Source organism: Stegodyphus dumicola, chromosome 8 (assembly GCF_044657685.1).
Source record: "Stegodyphus dumicola isolate Sdum_Otavi_A_Nest chromosome 8, ASM4465768v1".
Classification (NCBI taxonomy): Eukaryota; Metazoa; Arthropoda; class Arachnida; order Araneae; family Eresidae; genus Stegodyphus; species Stegodyphus dumicola.
In genome coordinates, this window is record NC_140775.1 from 39,848,624 (window position 1) to 39,871,362 (window position 22,739).

The window sequence follows — 22,739 nt, forward strand, 5'->3', positions numbered from 1 at the left end:
TTATTTCTTCTGAGACGATTCATATGCAAAAGAGGCCGCCTATCAATGATTTACTGAGATCATGGTACGAATTTTATTGAAGCGCAAACTATATACTATATTGAAAGGTACTGAAGTTGAAAAATTAAAAGCTGAGAGCAATTTATTTTCTGTTAAATGGAAACTTATTCTTCCTTCTGCGTCTCCTAGTTTGGTGGCTTTTGGGAGAGACTGATTGGAATCTTGAAAACAATTTTAAGAAAAGTTTTGAGAAGGACATTCCTCAATTTTGAGGAAATGTGTATTAGACTTATGTATTAGACAAAATTAGACTTATGTTGCAGTGTGAAGGAAATTAGGGAAATAGAAGCATCTGACCTAGACAGTGAAGACAACCTTACGACACGTCTATAGTCAGAATTCGTCAAGATCTACGAACACGTTTTCGTGTGGAATATCTTAGTCAACTGGAACAATTTTAAACGACAAAAAGTGGAAACCTTTTTCAAATTGGAGATGTTGTTATCATTTGGACAGGAAATACAAATCGAAAAAACTGGCCTCTTGACAGAATTCTAGAAGTTTTTCCAGGTAAAGTCGGAGCTGTAAGAGTAGCAAAAATCAAATCGAAGTCTGGTACTTTAATACATCCCGTAAAAATACTTTAGAAATGACAGATTCTCATCCAGCGACTGTTGAGAAAAGTAAATAATCTATTAGTACCAAAACTACATGTAGTGGACGATGACCCTGCAGGTATCAATACTAAAAAGGATGTAGAGTTTTGGTAATTACCAAAACTTGATGTAGGAAGTGCCAAGACTAGACTCAGTGACTTTCGTGAAATATCGGTTTATATAAATTTACTGTAAGCATGGAGTGAAACATTTTGATTCTGAATTACACTGTACTTTTTTTTTTTTGATAGAATCGTTTGGAAGTGACAGTTCACTCTGCGACCAATGCTCATTTCATTCTGTTTCCGGTATACTTTAATAAGTAAGTATGTAAATAAGTTTCAAAATTCAACTTATTGAGATACTTTATTGTTACCAGCTACCGGGAATTTTTATAAATACCAAAATCTATAGAGATGTAAGACGACTTACTACTTTTAGATGCGAATTTCTATAGGTCTGGTTTTAATTTAACACTGATCTTTGAAGGAAATAGTTATAGGGAACGGAAGCATCACAGAGTATTCTCAACTACAGGGTAGTTGAGCATTTCGCGGAATTCGGTTTACGGAACGGGTATAAAAACAGATTTCATCCGGCATAGAATCTCGGAGTGCTAAGGTTTGCTAAACTATCAATGAAGTGGCAGTAACTATCCTATATCATCAGAATATCATTCAATGGGCATTTACTTTGATTTCGATGAAGGGAGGATGAATAAGACTCCTGGACTAATAGCTTTGAGGTGAAATTCAATGGTACATTAGTAGCGTTTTTTCCTTTTGCAAAATGATAGCCATGACCAAATGTAGTTCAATATATTTGGAGACAAAAATAAAGATTTTGATAGACCAAAAACTAACGTATAACTCGGAAAATGTAAAAAATATTACCTATCCTTAAAAGTCCATTATTTCCAACCATTTTAAAATCGAGTTATGATTTCGAAAGACCAAGAATTATGCATCCTTTCTTTGTGTAGTCATTGTCAAAAGTAGTATTTCAATAGCTACAGAAAGACTTGTGAGAAGACTGAAATTAATATGATCGAAATATACTCCAGTAGAAAGCGATTTGCTGAACACAAAAGCCCGTATTTTTGAAGAAAAAAATTAACAGTAATGAAGCAATATTTAAAGTGTTAGATGGATGGCTCCATAAATTTAAATTGTGACATCGTTTTTCTTTTCTTTTCTTTCTTTCAATTTTGTAAAGAAACTGGGTTTGTTAACCAAGAAACAACTGATGAGTGGAAAAGGTACAAAGTGAAAATTATAATTGAGAAGAATGTCACAGAAAATATATTAAATGCTGATTGGACTGTATTTTAAGAAGACACTTAGCAGATCATTTTGGCTTTATTGGTGAAATTAAAATAGAGCGCAGAAAGCTAGACAATTAGTATTAGTTCTTCTAAGGACAACTATCTCGATTGCTGAAAAGCTTCTACATTTGTAATTGTATTGGATATTATAAACACTGCAGCGTGTTTAAAATCCACGACAACCATAAAAAAGCATTTTAATATCAAACCTTATATTTTCATCGGATGAAGGAGATGTTAGGTTAGTGTCAATTAGCATCATAAAAACTGTTTTAACTACTAGTGACACTTCAAAACCCTTTTTGAAGTACATGTTATTTATTCATATTAACGGAAAGGGAGAATAATAATGAGAAGCGACTGAATATGATTAAATGTGAGAATGAAGAGAATCTCATGTCCTTTTATTTAAAATGCAGGCAAAGTACATAACATTCTTAAATTTAACCGTTGTTAAACTCAAATGTTTTCAGTCCAAAATCCCTAAAGTTTATTTTATATTAGTAATCTATTCGACTTAGCGTTTTCTGGCATTTCACAGATCCTATTTTTCTCTAGAATTTAAAATTTATCACTAAATTATTATTTATATTATACAGGGTGTCCGTAAAAGAATGTCAGAGTTTCAAATTGTAATAGTATCAGCTGTAATCGTTCGACAGTTATGGTTGAAGGTGACGAATAAAGAATAACTCCAACAGTTTCTGATAAGCGCATGCGCTTGTACCGCTACATCGTTTTCACAGTTACAGCGTCATCTATTCAAAATGGCGAATTCTGAGCGTATCGATAATTCGAAACGATCGGATGTCTTTGTAAAGGTAAAAGCCCGGGAAGACACAAAGTTTCTGTAGAGAATGTGGTACGTGTCGAAGAATCTTTCCGTCGTAGTCCGCAGAAATCTGTTCGGAAAGCAAGTCATGAACTACAGTTCATTCAAAACGATTCAAAAAAGATTTTACACTTGCGTCCATACCGATTACAGTTGGTACAGCAATTAAAGCCAAATCATTGTGCAGTACGATTTCGTTTTGCATGTGAAGTTCTTCAACGACACAATGACTTTCTGCATCATGTGGTGTTCAGTGATGAGTCGACGTTTCATTCAAGTGGGAAGGTAAATACCCATAATGTTCGTATATGGGGTTCAGAAAATCTTCATCAACTTGTACAACACGAAAGAGATTATCCAAAAATAAACATTTTCTGTGCAGTTTTCACGACGACAAGTGTACGGACTATTTTTTTTTTTTTCGCTGAAGCTACAGTAACAGGTGTTTCTTATCTGGATATGCTACAACAATGGCTCTTTCCCCAATTAGTAGAAAGTGAGCCTGCAAACTTTATTTTGCAACAAGATGGAGCCCCTCCTCATTGGAGTCTCTTTGTGCGAGATTGGTTAAACGTCGAAGTCCCTCAGACCGTTGGATTGGGCGTCACGGTCCAGACGACAGAGTTCTGTTACCCTGGCCGCCTCGTTCGCCTGAAATCACAAGGCGTGATGCCTTGTGATTTCTTCCTTTGGGGCTTCGTAAAAGATTGGCTCTACGTTCCACCTCTACCCCACGATTTACCAAGCTTGAAAGGTAGAATTGCACAGGGTGTTGCTTCCATTACTCCGGACTTGCTGCAGACAGTATGGGAAAAATTGCATTTTCGTTTGGATGTGTGCCGTACCACTAAAGGCGCACACATTGAGCACTTATAGGAAAAACTAGGTTAGTTTTCCTTCAATTTCATGTATGATTTGTTATATTTAGTATAAAATAAACTCCTGTAATATACCATTAAAACTCGGACTTCTTTTACGGACACCCAGTATATTATACTTTTCTTAGTTTGCTGTAATTGTTTAAATATTTGTACATATTTATGTTGCTTTCAAAAATTTATTGGGCTTATAATAAGTATTATGTTGCTGAAGCATACCTGCCTCATGTTAATAAAACATTGACGAAGTTTTTATACATTTTTTCGAATTATCTTTAGAAGTATTACAAAGAAATAAGGTGAATTCCATTTCAGTTAAATTTAAAATTAACTTCTAGAATTTATTAATAATTTCTGCTAATAAAGATGATTTGTCCAATTTTAATTTTTTAAAATGTCAAGCTGTGAGTTTAAGATAAAAAAATGAACGCTTATGTTTGTTTACGTCGAAATTCCGGCCGTCACCGGTTAACATGCCAAATTTGTAAGCTTGAGATCGTCTGATTCGTTCATTTCGTTTCTGTCTCTTGATACGGCAAGTAGCAACGTACTGCAGCAGTTGTTCTGCCGCCTCTGTTTTCACGTTTATGTCAAAATTTGAAGTTAGAATTTAGTCATTATCTTCAGCTGGATAAACGATTGCAGATCAATTTTTAAAGAATAGTATTACTCCAGTTTCAGGAACTGACTTTTCGAATTATAACTTTTTTCTTTTTTATCGTAGAATTCCTTTAATTTAGGATGGGTGGCAAAACTGATTTCCCGTGAGTAAATCAGTTTTTGTACTCGTTTATATTAATTGCATTTCATATTTCTTCTACAGTTTTAGCATTAGAAGGTTTATTTAAAAAGTGTATTTTATTGTCCTTCAAATAGTTCTGAAAATATTGCTAAAGTGTTTATGGTTGTGAAGAAACTTTTTTTTTAAATTATTCATGTACCTATTAATTAGAAATAATTTACTGAGAACAAAAGGGGAATCAGCATTAGTTTGATTTTCTGATAATTATCCGATTTTTCTCTGTTTCATAAGAATTTTAATTTATTGTTATAAATAAAATTTTGTGCATTATTGCTTGAAGTAGCATATTTCCTGAAATGCATTTGACTTAACTTTTTATATTTGTGCATTTTAATTAGAATTCTGATTGCTTTTCTGTCTTACAAAAACTTAATTCATTCTAAATATAAATGCTGAAGTTAATATATAAGAATTACTTTAAATAATCATTTTTTTCCTTCAGAAAATGTTTGTGAATTTCTAGATAAAGTGAAAGCATTCGGAGAGCAGTGATACATAAAAATGTACTTGCTTTTATTGATCTGTGAAGATTCACTGTAAATAACTACAGTGTATATTACAGTTCATGTATCTCCATTTTCGTTTTTTGCTTTTAGTATTTCATGTTAAATATGGCTATAGTGGGATACAAGATAGTTACGCTTAAAATTAACTATAGCATCTTTTAAAGAGAAAAATAAGTATTTGAGTAAATCTTAATTTAATATTATGCAAAATAGAAATTTTTTTTTTGGCATATGAATTGAATAAAACTTCATCAGTTTCAAAGTTGTGGTGGTTCAATCGATTTCGAAGGTTGGTTCGAACTAAGGTGGTTGTTTTGCTTAATTTAGAATTTTATATTGGAATGTTTCAGTTCCAGTGTGATAATTTTAATTTATTCTCCTTAAATATTACTTGAATAATGTACTAAATACTTTATTAGTTTTAGAAATTTAAACATGTCATTTGCAAGTTTAAATTTGTTTATAATTTTAACAAATTTAAATATTTTAAATATATTTCGGATGTTCGGATATTTTGGATTTAAATTTAGATATGTTCATAATAGTAGTTTGTGGATTATATTCATAAGTTTGACCAAATTATATCTTTCTGAGTGTAGCTTTTTAGTGTTATTCGTAATATGCTTTCTGAGATTTAGCTTTTATTGTTTTGATTAGTTTTGTATTAAATGCCAATAAATTTTAAAAACTAATTGCTAGTTATGTCCAGGCTTAAGATCTCAGATTTAAACAGCCTCTAGTAATTCTTAATAATCCTGCTTTTCCTTCATGTAATTGAAGAAAATGTCTTGAAAGAACATTGTGCTTGGCACCTTAAATTGCCTTATGTTGGCAATAAGAAGAGAAAAAAAAAGTGACCGTCAATTTGGAATTAAGATTATATGATTATGTAAGCTTTTAATAAGAATATTTGGTACTTCCTGATTAAAGTGACTGTTATGGTTAATAACGAATAGCAAATAAATATGTGTGCCTGATATGTAATGTGTAAGTTTTGAATATAGCTGAAGGCCTTTGTGACGGTCTGCTTAATAAGGGGGTGTCGAAGATTTAGATGTTACTTTTTCATTATTTAAAATGGATTGAATATTTTTTAGTGTTTAAAATTACTGATTTCATTTTGTTGTTTTTATGATATTTATATTTGTTGTATAGGGCTTTTGAATTTATGAGTTTTTTTGGGGGGGTGGTTATGGCAAAGCATGGAAGGGCTCTCTACCTTGAGGGAAGGGGTGCTTTTGTAGAGGATGTATATACACAGTGATCTGTTTTTGCTGAAACAAAATCAGAGAATTGTTCCAACTTGGCATGACATACAACTTCAATGCCGAAATCTCAAAATGAGTAGGAAAAAAGAGCCACATTATGCCTTTAAGCAACCACATTATATTATAGGCATACAAAAGTTAAGTCTGGAGTTTTTCTAAAGATAACAAAAACTACAGTATGCAGTCCTCTGCTATACTAAAACTTCTGAAATTCCCAGAGAAGAGATTGTAATTTACAACCATAATGGTGAAAATAACCTGAGAAATAGAAAGCTGTCTGGGGAAAAGGATATGCACTGAAGACCTTCAGTGCAAGTACCATTGAAGTTCTTTGGCTGCGCACATATCTGGCTTGCTATATGATTACTTTTGACAGCTTTGTAGGTTACCACATAAATAGTTTTCGTGACGTGGTGCTTCATCAATATTTTTTAGTGGAGGTACGGATAATCTGAGAGTACTGATGGCCATAATATGCAAGAAAGCTTCTAGATCTATTTCTCTAAATAAATCAGTTTACAGAATCAGTACTAATACTACTCAGAATTTTCTCGTATGCCTTAAGACCGAATTTAGTCCCCAGTGTATGAAATTTTTTTCTAACTAGTGATTATATAATGTTTGAAAGTGAAAAAACTCAAACAAAGAGCAGACAAAACAGTTTTAGCTATGATATAACAGTCCTATATGGGAAAAAAAATGAAATAAAATAAAATAAAATTTCTTCTTAATTGTAAATATTTCTTTTTAAATTTTATTATGTAATTTCTTTCAGGGTAACAGAAATCATTTGGTATGATATTTTCACTTTCATTCATTGTTATATAGAAATCAAAGTTGCTTATAAAGAAGGCATATAATAAATTTGAGTATGTAATATTGTACTCCAAAAATAAAAATTCTGCTATTTAGCATTAAAGCATTTCTTAGCATACCTTGCATTTAATTTCACGAAAAGCTTTTTTTTCTTTATGGAAAAGAAAATACCTGAAAAGTATATGAAAAGGTTTGTCGTTAGCAGAATGCAGGTTCTTATAGTTTCCCGTGTTAGTTTACAGCCAGCATTGTGAGTAGTTTCAAATCAGGGCTAAGCTAATCTTAATCCAGTTTTGAACAGGGCATAATTTCCAAAATTAGAAGAGCCCTATGGATGGCTTTCAGGAAAGATGAATGAAATAAAATATTAATAAAGTAATATAGTAATTTTAAAATAATAATTTTTTTATAATACCAGTTATTTATTAATTATTTTATTACTTTATATAATATAATTAATAATTTATATATAATTATAAATTAGTAATTATAAAGTAATAAATAATTAATAATTGAAGTAACAAAATATTCAACAAAATAAATAAATAAATATTTAGTAAATTACATTAATGACAAATAGTGAAATACTAAAATAAAATACTGAATCTGTTCTTATTTGATACTCTGGCTGGAATTGCAATTTCACTTAGAGTCTAAATGAATATTAAAATATGTTAGTTCAAAGCAGGAAGCAGTAGTTTGTACTGGAAGCAAAATTCTTTTTCCAGCAAACCAGTGAATTAAGATAAAATGGTTAAAGCATCATTAATGAGAAAAGAGAGAATGCTAGAAATAGTATGGGAATATGGAAGAAAATTTTAATGCCGAAATTAGGTATGAAAACAAAGAGAAAAATTTCAAATATTGTGTAATCATGATACCCTGCCAGTATAATTATAGCTGTAAAGCAGAAAATGTCATAAAGGAAAAATATGTACCTGAATTTGAAGGTTGATCTGTAGCTGAGAATAAATGTAAGAATTTGTGTAAGTGACTGTTTTCATCCTCCAATATTTGGTCAAATGGTTCCATAAGGTCTACAGGTGCTCTTTCCCTTGGGAGGTCACTAGTGTTAAGCATGTTTGAGCTATTTATCTTAACTACAGTCAAAATTGGTTAATCCGGACTCGTCGGGACTTCGGCGATTCCGGATTATAGATCATCAGTTTAAATCTAGTAAGATAGCATGCAGAAATTATAAAATTAAAAATATGAAACCATAATTTATGAAATAAAGAAGTATTATAATCTAAAGGGTATCAAAATTTAGAAAAAAAAAAAAAAAAAAAAAAGCTTAATATTTATTTGTTTACTTTATTAAACATTTCTTTCAATGTAAGTTGTTTAAGTTGCTTCGTTTTTTATGTGATGATACTTTCTCTTTATAAACAGACATAATTTCTTGTTCAATTACAAAGTTCCGCTATTCAAGTCCTATAATTGCTGTGTCGAGAATACCGACTAATTTGTCAATCGAAATTTTTTCCTTTTCAATAACCTCTGCATCACTTTTTTCGCTATCGGAAGCGAATTATAATGACGAGGAATTTGATTTAAATCATATCAAAGACGGAGTACATCGAGATGAAATACTACATTTAGTAAGGAATTATAAGCCAAATAAAATAAAAACATCTGCTCTGAAGATAATTATAGTGCTGACAGATCAACTTCCAATCCATTGCGTGCCGCGGTGCCCCCCCCCCACCGCATAGTAGCGTGAAATTGATAAACAGATTTCGGAATGGTTAGCTAAACATAGGATATGCATTTATCCATTTTTTTGCAGCAATTCCACTTTTTGTTTAATGGACTTCGAAACATACTTTCGCTTTGTAGATCCTTTACATATTAGTAAATATATATCAGAAATTCTATTTGACATAATCGAAAATTCAAGCTTACTTTTATAAAATTGCTCTAACAGTCTGCAAAAAATAATAAGCCAGATCCAATTCGAAGATTAAGGAACAACGCAATCTGCAACGTTAACTGAATTAGATAATTTTAGCTTAACTTATACTGTCCATTATACATTAAATGCGCATTCGTAAACGTATTTTGCGCACACGCATATTCGCAGCCGTAATACGCGCATGCGTCAACGCGACGCGCATGCATCTTACGCGCATGCGTCAATGAGACGCATGCGCAGAAAGTTTGTAGCTTTGAGGTCCGGATTATAGATCATTCCGGATTATGGGTGTCCGAATTAACGACTTTTGACTGCATTTCACTGTATTAAACCCATATAATTTGCAGAGCACCTAGGAATGTTAACAATGATTCCTTTTCCTTGTCCTGATGTAAATTCTAGGTAACTGAAACAGTCAATATTGAATCAATGGAAACCACTGTGACCAAGTGATCACCATACTATTTTTGGGAATGAAAAGTTTCCAGATATGCTGTGTAAATTTAATGCATTTTCCTCGGAGGATTAAGATTAGGACTTGTGAGTGGACCTTGCTTGCTTTAAATGTTTAAAGTTCTTCCCAGGAAAAGACAGGTATTAGTTTCAATTTTCAGGCTTTACGTGTTACTAAAATAATGTTACTAGATCAAAAAGAAATTTCTGCTGAAACTATAATTTAGTTTCATAATAAGAAGTGTCGGAACTCATCTTATTAAGGTGGTTTGTGTAGTCTGTCTAGAATAGCGATTTAACTCAAAAATTGAGAATTGCTGAAGCAGAGCTCTGATGTGATTCTGTCTATGGTTTTCAATGGAATGGCATTATTGTCATTTCCTCTCTAAGTAAGCCCACCAGCGGCCGAGCAATAATGTCGTTGAACACTGGTAGTTCGGTCCGGGGTTCGAATCCCGCGAAAGGGCTGGCTTCATGGGTATTTTCATGGTTTTTCCCATGTGTAACGTGTATACAAGCCAGTTTCCCTGTTACAAGTTTTCACTTTGTACATTGCCAATAATACATATATTGAATTTGATTTAAACTAGAATTGTTGCCTTTCATATGGGATGGCACAGTAACATTTGTTGTTGCGATATACCATAATAACTGTTTTCTGTTGAAAATCTGTGTATTTGTGTTTGTATAAAATTTTGTCTTTAACATTAAATTCTGTCCACATCCAGCTATAACAAATGAATGTGACTTTAGTGTGGCTGCTCAAACACAGCAATATTTCATCGGCTTAAGATTTTCTCAGCTAAGGTTTCCTAACATTAAAAGGGTAAAAATACATATAAAAATAAGAAATATTTCAAATTAGAAGTTGTATATATTTTCCTTTAGAGAATCAAAATAATTGCTTCAAAATTTATTTAAATAAAATTTGCAAAATGATGACCTTTTTATTCCTTAAGCAATATTAAAAGTATTTAATAAGTACTTGTATATCTGGTAGGTATTAAGTATGTTTTGCTATAAGAAAAGATTTTTGTAAAATTATGAACTTTATTTTTACATATCAATTATAATCGCTTATTAAATTCTAGCCATACTGAAGTTTGATAAAATAATAAATCTAAAATTTGTAAAAATACATTCTTTTGCATACATTTCGAATTAAAGGATATTTAGTATATTTTTCGAATTGGGATAGAAAATATGCTATAAAGTATATTCCATATACTACTCTTTTTGCATATATTTTTAGTTTATGTATTCCATACATACTAAGGAATAAATATAGCTCCTTAATATATTTTTTCATCTATTATTATTTGCAAATTAAATCAGTTTTCTAAAATAATTTTAACCAATGATTGGTAAAACGCAACAATTCATTTTGTATTGAATTCTAAAGGTTGAGTTTGAGTACATGCTGAGAGGTAAAATAAATGGCTTGTTTTCTTCAGGATAAAAAATATTCTGCGTACTGAAATTTTGTGAATAACCCTTTTTGTTTTCGATATGCATTGAGCCTTTTTGGTTAAAATCAATACCAAACACAGGTTGAAATTTTTCAGTTATAACTTTTCAAGTTGAACTACATGAATTTATTAATACCAATTGTTTCCCATTTTTGCAATGGATTATATTATTAGAGTCAGATATATTTGTGAATTTGTGATGGACCAATGGATGCTTACTTATGATTTGTGCAAGTGCTAGTTTCATTTTGAAGGTGATGGCCTTTTATTCTTCTCTATGAAGTTCCTTTTAATGACATAACTGACAGATAATGAAAGGGGTCTTTATGTTGCTTAAGAAAATGATTTTTATTTATAAACAGACAGAACTAGATCAAGATTTGATAATAGGAATAATTTCCATAATTTCAAAGTTTAAGGTTTAGTTTTGGAAAATTAATTCGCATTATATTTTTTTTGCGTAAATTGTGATGAACTGTAAGAAAATATTCTAACAATTGCAATAAAAATATTAAATCGACAGAAAAATGTATGAATTTCGCAGATTGATTTGATATTCTAGAAATCTCTGAAAAAGCGCCAAAATTCGCGGCAGTTACCGACGATAAAATCATAATCCTAATACTAGTTTCTAATTCTGTGCTTTTTTTAAAGCTTATAATTTTCTTAACGTTGAAATCTGGGGAGTCTTTTATTTGTTTATGGGTATAAAAGTAAAATAAGAACAGCAGATGAAAGAGGGAATTGTGAGTCAATTTCATTCAAAGAACCCAGTAAAACTTTGCTGTAAACCTTGAAGAACAGCAACGGAAATATTTGAAAAGTTGTGCAAAGCTTAGGGAAATGAACAATTAACTCAGTTTGAGTTTTGTAGGTATGGATAATTTCGTGTTATTTGCGAAGATGGTAATAAACCCAGGAATCGTTGACTTTCGCAATCTCGGAAAAGTTAGACAGCTCGAGCTGAAAAATCATCACTTATTTCTTCAAATGGTACTTGATCAGGTAAAATCAGTGAAGAAGACACCGCTGACAAAATTATCGAAGTTCTTGGGGGGGGGAAGAAAAAAGTATTCTCCTTTGCCTCCTTACACATTTAGCGCGTAAATGACTGCAGAACAGATTTTTCTTCTCCATTTTGGGTGGCAGAAAACATCATTTCTCACAGAACGGCAAAAAATCATTCGGAATGTGTTGCAGTTTTAATTTTTGTAATATCTTAGGTGCTTCCATTTTTAATAGTTTATTCTCCCGCACTCTCAAAGAAATTTTATAAATTTTTATTGCAATGTACATTTTAGCTGACATAATCTATCAGTGAATATATTTAGGTAAAGCGATAGATTTTTCCGAAGCCAGTATACGGGACAAAACAGTTTTGGCTTTATTCTGTGATTCTGTTATAAAGATTTTGATATAGTGACGTAGAATATTGTTGCACGTGATTGCGGATGTGTGCAACAACAAACTATGCGTACTGGAATTTGCCAGTGCTTTTAAGGATGAATTCATAACATGCCATAAGAGCCAATTTTTTGATAGCAAAAACATTTAATCACATCACAATATTAAAACTTAATTACTACAGTCGACAGACAATCACGTTGGAGGAAAGCGAGCGACCAACCGCACCGACAACGAGACGTGACTGTGTGTCGCCGAAATCACCTTACAGTTAGGGATAACGGCGCGCGGTTGACGAGTACAACACATGTTTACAGAGTCGCCACACTACTCCCCCTCCAGTGGCAACGAATTAAAGGTACCGAGAGTTAAATCGGACTCTACGTCCGGAACGTGTATACTGAAGAGCACTTGTTTTCTGGGATCCAGGCACAGGAACTGACGTAGTAGCAGATGTTGGTGTAGACCCAATAGATGAAGGTGCCTTCGAAGGAGGTGGAACTGATGTACCAGTTTCGACAGTTTGTGGTGCTAAGATAAAGGCTGGTTTGAGACGATCAAGGCTCACCACTGTCTCTTTGTCGCCGATTAGTATCCGATAGTTCTTGGATGTGCGACTTAGAACTAGGTATGGGCCTGTATAGGTAGGCTCCAAGGACTTTTTTGATGCATCACACCGTAAGAACACATGTGAGGATGTAGCGAGTTCTTTAGGAACAAACACAGGTCTTGAAGAATGTATGCTTGTGGGCTTAGGGTATAATGCAACCATGGTTTCACGCAATTGCTTGAGGAATGCATGGGGCTGGACATTGGGTGAGTTTTTTGCAGGATTTATAAAATCTCCCGGTAAACGTAAATTGGTACCATAAACCATTTCAGCACTTGAAGAACTCAGGTCCTCTTTGATAGCCGTTCTGCGTCCTAACAACACAGTAGGAAGGACATCAACCCAGTGAATAGCAGTATGGCATTTAATGCCCTGTTTAAGAGAGCGATGGAACCTCTCAAGTCCATTGGAATTCGGGCTGGCTGCATGGGCGTTTTCGTGGTTTTCCCCATGTGTAACGTGTATACGAGCCAGTTTCCCTTAGAAAGTCCTCCACGAAGGCATCCCTCCCCTTAGGCAGATAGCCCTAGTGTGCTTTGCCATAATTAAATACACCAACACCAACACCATTGGAATTCGGGTGGTACGGTGATGTACGGATCTTTTTAGTTCCCAAGAATTTTGTTAATGCAGTAAATAATTGAGATTCGAACTGCCGTCCTTGGTCCGTGGTAACGTACTCGGGTATTCAAACCGTGAAATCCATACAGAAAAAAAGGTTTTTGCCACAGTGTCGGCTGACATATCTACAATAGGGATAGCCTCTGGCCAACGTGTGTATCTGTCGACACACGTAAGAAGATATGTATAACCTGGTGATGGGGGTAAGGGTCCAACCAAATCGATATGTACGTGGCTAAAGCGAGCAGATGGTAACTCAAAGCGTTGACATGGAGTTCGAGTGTGCCTGTGAATTTTTGATTTTTGACAGTCTGTACATGACCTCGCCCATGCAGCGATGTCCTTCTGCATACCAGGCCATACAAAACGCTGTTGAATTAACGTGCGAGAAGCACGGATGCCAAGATGGGATAAATTATGATGGAATGTATGGCCGCACCACATTACCTTGCACATCGCAGTACAGTGAAAGATCTGGTTCTAACTGCATAGATACTAAATTAAGTCCATGAGAAGACTTGTCAGACAAAAGACGTTGCAATTCTGGGTCCTGTTTCTGGCATTCAGCAATGGTGGAGAAATCTGTTGTTCATGGCAACTCTTCAATTCTGGACAGAGCATCAGCAACTGTATTTTGAGGGCCTTCTACATGCCTAAAATCGGTTGTAAACTGCGCTATGTAATCAAGATGACGCATTTGCCTGGGAGAAGCCTTGTCAGGCTTTTGTCGAAAAGCGAAAATTAGCGGCTTGTGGTCGGTATAGATAGAAAACACACGACCTTCTACCATATGACGAAAATGTTTAACAGCCTCATACGCACTAAGAAGTTCGCGGTCGTACGTGCTGTATTTTGATTGCGCTGCAGAAAAGTTTTTCGAGAAGAAAGCCAGGGGCTTCCATGCTCCGTTTACCAGTTGCTGCAAAACCGCACCCATGGCCGTATTAGACGCGTCAACCATTAATGCTAAAGGGTGCTTAATTAGCGAAATTTATTTGCAGTCGAATCTCCCGTTAGCTGACATTCACAAGACTAAGGTTTTCATCTGTTATCAGGGAATGTGTAAACTGGGAGTATATTATTTCCCCATTTCAGTGGTCTAGGGATTCAGGAACTAGCTGTTTAAGGAGTGTCTGTTAATAGAGATCATCTTATTAATACTACAGATTTGAAAGAAACATGATGCTTTAATTATGGAAGAAATCTTACTCAGTTTCAATTTTATACTTGGTCAGGTTTTTAGTTTTTCGGGGTTCTAAATGTAATATTTCATTTGATAATTTCTTATAATTTTTCTTTGTTAAAAACATTTCTTTCAAAAAATTAAGCTTTCATAACTTGTTTACGTTCTAAAATGTTCTCAAAAGGCGATCCGTTTAAAAATCTTTTAAATAATTTAATTTCAGTATAGAATTTCCAAATACGAAGCGCAACTAGACTATGAATCCAGAAATTTTAAAAGCCAGTCTTGGTGGACCTTCCGAGTTCTCGAAAATATGATTATTTGATTATTGAATATATTTATAATTCCACAAAAATACTTTCAAGAACGTGTGTAGTGGAACTATATTTATCATGTCAACTATATTTACAAAACCCGAGAATATTTACAGAAAATGGAACTCTAAATATTTCGAGGAAAATCCGGAAACGCTCTATTTAAATACGTGCCTTTTTCTTATAATCCAGGACGTCTGGTCCCCATAAGTTCATCTCCAGGAGAGTTATGATGCAATATTTGTGTGCAAATATTCTGTAATCTCTTGTTTACGTTGTCAGATATGTATTTTACTTTTAAATAGCTAACATCAGAAAAACATTTATATAAAACGATTTGAAAATGACTACTTTTTCGGAGATCACTCCAATCATCACCGTTTTCTTTAAGTATTTTACCAGTAACTTTTCTCTACATGAAATGTTCAGGTTTCTTAAAGCATTAACTTTCTTTATGAATGCTTTTTAATTCCTTCAGCTGCAATGCAAATTTATTGTTTGCTTTTAATCATTATTTGACACTTATATCCTTGTATATGCATTTTTTATCATCTTATCTTAATCCGCATGGAGACTTCTTGCATAAAGAAATTGACTTTCTGCCTACAAATCTAATCGATTGCATTATCTGATAACGCGATTAGGTGTTTCTCAACATGTTATGTCTAGCAGTGTGACTTAATCTTATAAGATATTTCAGTATAAATTATATGCAAAAACGACTTTTAGATGACCTGGTTTTATAGAAATGCGTAATAAAACACTTGTGATGCAGATTTTCTGTGTGTTTAAAATAAATGACTTTATTTTGACATTTCTGGATGTAAAATAACAATAAACAAATTGCGAAATAAACATGAAAATTTTAAATAACGTTTTAAGTCGGTTGTAATTAGTCTAATTAATTAAAATTCCTTTCTATTTTATTATTGTAGTTAAGTAAATATATGAGATGCAAATAAGTATATGCGAGAACTGTGATTATTTCTCTAGTAGATTTTTACACCTGTTTTAAGTCGGTTGTAATTAGTCTAATTAATTTAAATTCCTTTCTATTTTATTATTGTAGTTGAATAAATATAGCAGATGCAAATAAGTATGTGCGAGAACTGTGATAATTTCTCTAGTAGATTTTTACACCTGTTTTATTTGTTTGTTTTAAGAATCTTACAAAGAAGCATATATACAATACTTTCTTTGTATATATGTAATGCTATCAGAGCGCAAACATATTATTTCGAATTCAAATGTAATGATTTGATGGATTGATACGAAAATTCACGGAATTTTCTGCTACTAAACTATCTACCTTTGAACCCCAAGCTGTAAAACGCAGTTCTTTTAATAAAGAAACATTACACATCAAAGGTTCCCAAATAAAGACGTTTTTATTTATAAGGGGGATTGTACGCTATTAGATCGATTTCATACAGCGATCGGTAGCTGACTTGATTTGCGTTTTGGTTACATTGCTTGCTCTGCATATTGAACTAAAAAGACATTTATTACAAATCTACGAGAAGCTCTATTAACAATATAATAACGGCAATTGACAATAATTATTTATTGCATAGAAACAAATTAATTGCACTAGCAAGATCCTTACATTGTCTTCATTATGTAAGGATCTTGCTAGTGCAATTCTCTAGTTAAGGGTCTCAAAGCATTCAGTATTACTTACTCTATCTGGAATCGTTTGCAGACTGAGTTAGTCACGTCGTTTTCATTTTACGGTTATATTTTACGTGTTGTGATTCGTTATAGTTGAAGGCGATGTAAGTGCACATAGCTGTAGGATCTTGGTGACTCTGTAGAGACATTAGGTTATTTCGAAGCTGGAGACGTGAAAAATGAGCAATGCCCTCCCGGGACTTAACCTCGGACTTCTCGAATACGCGATGAGTGTGCTGGCCATTACACCATAAAGGCACGCAAAGACGGTGGGAGAAATACCTTATAAATCCACGCAGAAAAGTTGTTAAAGGAGATCTAAGAATTCTGTATTAACGTACATGTATTGTAATCGTAATGATCTTATATTTATTATCTTAATTTTATTCAAACGGTAATGGGCTTTTTCGATAATACCTTTCAATTTTTCTGATTATCTCCCTCCTTTTTTTAAGTCCAAAAGGGGCTATTAATCTAGAAATGGGATTTTAGTATAAAGTTCACTAGTAAACAGTGTATCATTTTACAGTTTGTTGCCGCCAAATATTATCACCCTGTATTATTTTTAAAGAATTTAAGTAATGAAGAATCTGCGTGCATGCATGTATTTATGTTCTCGAACTGTGAAAAAATGACGGTATCTAGAGCCATCAAATTTTGAATAACGTAGTCCTCCACCTGAACAGTGTCCACCAGTGGCGGAGCGGTAAAGACGATGAACACTGCTGTTCAGTCCCTGGAAGTTCTGTCCGGGGTTCGAATCGCGTCGAACGGGCTGGCTGCATGAGCGTTTTCTTTGTTTTGCCCATGTGTAACGTATATACCAGCCAATTTCCCTTAAAAAGGTCTTCACGAAGGCATCCATCCCTTTAGGAAGATAGCTGTCGAGTGCTTTGCCATAATTTGCCAAACGCCAACATTCGCGACAAAATATCGATTTATACGGCAAAGAGAAATAGAGACAATCTTTTAACTTTTCAGTCAACTGTCTTATTGTGGTACTTCAAGAAACGTTTGATCTAAATGCGTGCATTGATTCGTGCTTCCTGAAATGTCAAATCCAATCTTCTTCTAAAAGCCGATCGTGCGGTACCAGTTCTTTACAGACTTTAAGACTTGCATATATCAATCAATTTTATGTTTTATGATCGCCTATCAAACTTGCGATGACTGCATCCTCAGATGAAGTAATCGTAGCTTTATTACTGCGCAAAATGTTCTATAAATGATTCTGACTATAGGCCTTTCGTTACATTGAACAAAGGACAAAATAAAGTGTTTTTTTTTTTTTTTTTTTTTTTTTTGTGTGTGTGTGTGCGTGTGTCATAACAAGGAGAAGAGCTGTGGGATTAAATTAACGTGGTACGAGCATACTCTTTCAGCTGAGAAAAATTAACATTTTCTGATGATAATACCATCTGCGAATTAAATACGGGTTTCATGTTTGTATCTTTGTTGCTTGAATAAATTTGCCCTTACTCTTTCCTTTTAAAGAATCAGTTATTCAGAACAGCTGTTTTGGGTAACGAGATTCAGGTGCGATGAGTTTCATGTTCAAGACAAATTTATTCCGCAGACATGCCAGGAGCCCTGAAGAGTTGACGTATTTTTATTTCTAACTATATATAGCGTATCCTTCGCAAAAGTTTAGTGAACTATCATGGACATCATATGTGTGTAAAAATGGGTTAAGAAAACTTTTTAAGTTTGAACAGGTACAGGCTTTAAGAGAAGAAGACAATAAAAGCGACTTTAAGAGGATGCCTAATTTGATGGCGTGCCAGCATTTTGTTAAATGTGTCAAGATTTTAAAGTTTTTTTATAAATTGCTGCAAGTTACTGTTGTGAAAACCAAGAGATCTGCTTTTACATTTCTTTCATTTTTTGATGCAGGAAATGCAGTATTAACGAAAATGATTGCTTGATCTATCTAGTGGAATGTGTAAAATTAAATGAAAATGATTACGTTTCAGGCTCATTTTTGTTTATGATGTCTTATTAAATTTAAGGCATCTAGATCTCAGAATGACGTGATCTGACTGCCTATATTGTATGTTGGTTGTGTTATACAAACCATGTATAAAATCATTTTAGATCTTTATAAATATTAATAACTTTAGATCTACCATTTTATTGAAATGCACAATGAATTGCATATAAAAGCCTTATTTGTGCAGTTTTCTGTCAGCATTTTTGTACATATTTTCAGGGTTGCAATAATGTTGCAAAGATGTTTATCCGGATAAGTTGATCGCTAGGTCTTGATTTCGCTTAGTTAGCCCAAGCAGCCACCTAATGAACAGTAACGTAACCAAAACGTTTGCCACCCGGGCGATCCGGTTGCCGCCCTTCTTAATGTAACACACACACACACACACAAAAAAAAAAAAAAAAAAAAAACTATAAATATCTATAAATATATATATATATATAGATATCTATAAATATCTAAACTATGTATAAAATATCAGAATGATACATTGAGGGAAGAAATATTCTTCCTTCATTTTTGAAATAAAATTTTAATTCCAACTTTCTAAAGTCAATTTTGTTTGTTTTTCTGTTAACAAAATCGTCGATGACATTCTAGAAGTATGTTTTATTTCTCCAGTTGTTGTTCTGCAGATTTTTTAAATATAAGGTCAGTTTGAATGCCTAGCAGACTACTCATTTTTAGGCTGTGTATAGAAAAATCCTGTAGCAAGTAATACTTACTGTAACTTTTATAAGGTCCCTCCATCTTAGTGAGCCTTCGTGGTGTAGTGGTCTGCACGCTCAGCGCGTTGAGAGGTCCGCAGTTCAATTCTCGGCGAAGGCGTTGCATATTTTTCATCTTGCCTGCTTTCCAAAAAATACCTAATGTCTCTACAGTGGCGCCCGAACTAAAAGGATGTTGGATGATGATTCTCCTCACCCAGGATTTGGCGATTGGGTCCCCTAAAAAAACCATAGTCGCCCTTTAAAAGGGGGAGTATATAAGGTATTTCTCCCGCCTTCTTAGCGAGCCTTCGTGGTGTAGTGGTCTGAAGGCTCAGCGCGTATTTGAGAGGTCCGCGGTTCGTTTCCCGGCGAAGGCGTTGCATATTTTTCATCTTGCCTGCTTTCCAAAAAATACCTAATGTCTCTACAGTGGCGCCCGAACTGAAAGGATGTTGGATGATGATTCTCCTCACCCAGGATTTGGCGATTGGGTCCCCTAAAAAAACCATAGTCGCCCTTTAAAAGGGGGAGTATGTAAGGTATTTCTCCCGCCTTCTTAGCGAGCCTTCGTGGTGTAGTGGTCTGCACGCTCAGAGCGTTGAGAGGTCCGCGGTTCGATTCCCGGCGAAGGCGTTGCATATTTTTCATCTTGCCTGCTTTATAAAAAATACCTAATGTCTCTACAGTGGCGCCCGAACTAAAAGGATGTTGGATGATGATTCTCCTCACCCAGGATTTGGCGATTAGGTCCCCTAAAAAAACCATAGTCGCCCTTTAAAAGGGAGAGTATGTAAGGTATTTCTCCCGCCTTCTTAGCGAGCCTTCGTGGTGTAGTGGTCTGCAGGCTCAGCGCGTATTTGAGAGGTCCGCGGTTCGATTCCCGGCGAAGGCGTTGCATATTTTTCATCTTGCCTGCCTCCAAAAAATACCTAATGTCTACACTTTGAGGAAAATTCACTGTAGTATTCCAATTTTGGAATTTCGTTCTAGAGTGTATTTCTTAAAACAAACTGCAAAAACTCAAAGCGAACGTCTGTTTCTTTGTTTTATCTTTCCAATCAATAGCAGAAATAAAAATTGTGAAATATTTCTCGCTCAGTGAGTAACTTTTCCTTATTTAAGACATTGCACTCATATTTAGTTGGCATTTGTATTTTTCATGCAAAAGTTTCGATGGAGTAAGGAAGGGCAATAAAGCCCATAACATAAAACATAAAGACATAAAACTGTTGAAATTTCTCTGAAGAACTCTGTAAGAAGAATTGTCTTTTCAATTCAGTATCGTATTACATCTCGTGATTCTTCACTTCAGTAATGACCAAATGGGTAAGATGGCTAGTTCGATCCAGGGCTGGGTTCGCTTGGTCAATTCTGTTCAGTTTCTTAAGCATTTGCTTGAGAATCAAAACGCTTTGAAAAATAGTTTAAAAACCAATATGAGCCGAGATTTTAGCGCATGAAATTGCAATATACATGCATCTATATATGAACTAGAAATGTATTTACGTCATACCAAATTAAACTCTTAATATGCGTAAAACGTAAGTAAAACATGCATAAACATAACTATTTTTTAATTAACACAGATGCGTAAACATAACTAATTTTTTTAGGTCTACTGTACCCTAAATGTAGTAATTCTTTTTCATAATCATCTTTTTAAATATATGTTAATAGTAACCCACCGATAACACGTAAATTTCTACATTTACGAAGAATTCTTTTTGCGTTAAAATATAAGTTAGTCGCAAAGTAATTTGCATTATAGAAATATTAAATAAAAATATGCAAATACATTTTGAGAATACATGCTGAAGACATTACACATCTATCTAATTAAAAATTAGTTAATGCTAATAATAGATTTCATAACACATTAAAACGAAACAAATTTCACTTCTTCCATTTTTGATTTTCAATTAGCGTTGATAATGAGTAGTAGAATTTTGTAAGCTTTCGCAATGTCTATTATGAAAACATTACTATGGAATATCAGTATCAGTATTATTATTTAACGTCAGTTACTCAAAAAATAATGAAAATATTTTAAAATAGTATTTATATATTTTGGAATAATAGCATGTATTCTTACATTTTAAAAGTATATGCTCTGATACTAATTTATGTTTATGCAGAATTTCATGGTTTATTTTATATAGTAAAATTTAGCAGTCTAAATTAGTATATAATAATGTATAATATTTTATATAGTAGTCCAAATAATTAACTGAAACGTGCATAAATTAGGTCACAAATTAAGTGAATAATAAACAAAGTAATGATTCAAATTATTATTTTTGGAAGGAATAATATGAATCAACTTACATGATTTTTTTTCTATATAGTTTGGTTCGATAATCCTCTATTACTCTTCATCCATTTATTTGCTTTCTGGTCAGCTTTTCTTGCCGATACAAGGGTTGCATTCCTATTCAAGTGCCGAAACCTTATAAATGTTCGTAAACGGCAAAATACACGAATTGCACTCTTATTCACGGAGGCAAAACGTTTCTCAAGTTCAGAAATGAGATTCTGAATTACACCTCTACCTTTTCGAAAAGAACTGCTATGAAAAGAACGGAAAACATTTTCCATTTTCATCATCGTTTCCATCCAAACTGGTGATGGTACAGTTAATCCTCCTTTAGATAATAAAAATATCCAATTTGAGTCGTTAGGAATATCTACGAATTTGTTTGATATTTCACCCAAAGTAGGATCTTTATCTTTCACACGATATGCAGTATAACCTGCCACATAAGCGAGCGATTCTTGTTCATATGCAGATATATCTTTCGTTGAATCATAAATTTCGGTTTCCCAAGGAAGTGACGTACATTCATTACAGATGTCTTCGTAATTAATTAAATCATCTTCGTATAAGGAAGACTCAAACATTTGTGCTTTTTCGAAGAAAAAGCTGTTTCTAACAGCTCTTTTGTCAAATATGCTTCGGCCCACCAGCGGCCGAGCGGTAAAGTCGCTGAACACTGGTAGTTCGGTCAGAGGTTCGAATCCCGCGAACGGGCTGGCTGCATGGGCGTTTTCGTGGTTTTCCCCATGTGTAACGTGTATACGAGCCAGTTTCCCTTAGAAAATCCTCCACGAAAGGTATCCCTCCCCTTAGGCAGATAGCCCTAGTGTGCTTTGCCATAATTAAATACACCACCACCACCACACCAAATATGCTTCAACTTTCTTCACATCTTCACGGTCATTAGCATTTGTCTTTAACGACAGTTTAGGCAATTTGTTTGCCTAAACTGTCGTTAAAGACAATAGTAACCTTTTCAGGCGAATTATTACGTCTGATGGAG

General features: G+C 33.8%; 1 protein-coding gene across 4 annotated transcripts in view; it reads left to right on the plus strand.

Moving 5' to 3' along the window:
- The first annotated feature begins 4,190 nt into the window (after nucleotides 1-4,190).
- Nucleotides 4,191-22,739, plus strand: part of LOC118186896 (mitochondrial glutamate carrier 1-like) — a 102,888-nt gene continuing 84,339 nt past the window's right edge. For 2 of the 4 annotated variants that reach the window (XM_085821752.1, XM_085821755.1), the window contains exon 1: nucleotides 4,193-4,454. The gene's annotated coding sequence lies outside the window, so the exon portion shown is untranslated. Of the gene's footprint in view, nucleotides 4,455-22,739 lie in introns of all 4 variants that reach the window. The other 2 variants (XM_085821751.1, XM_085821753.1) reach the window with 2 other exon arrangements.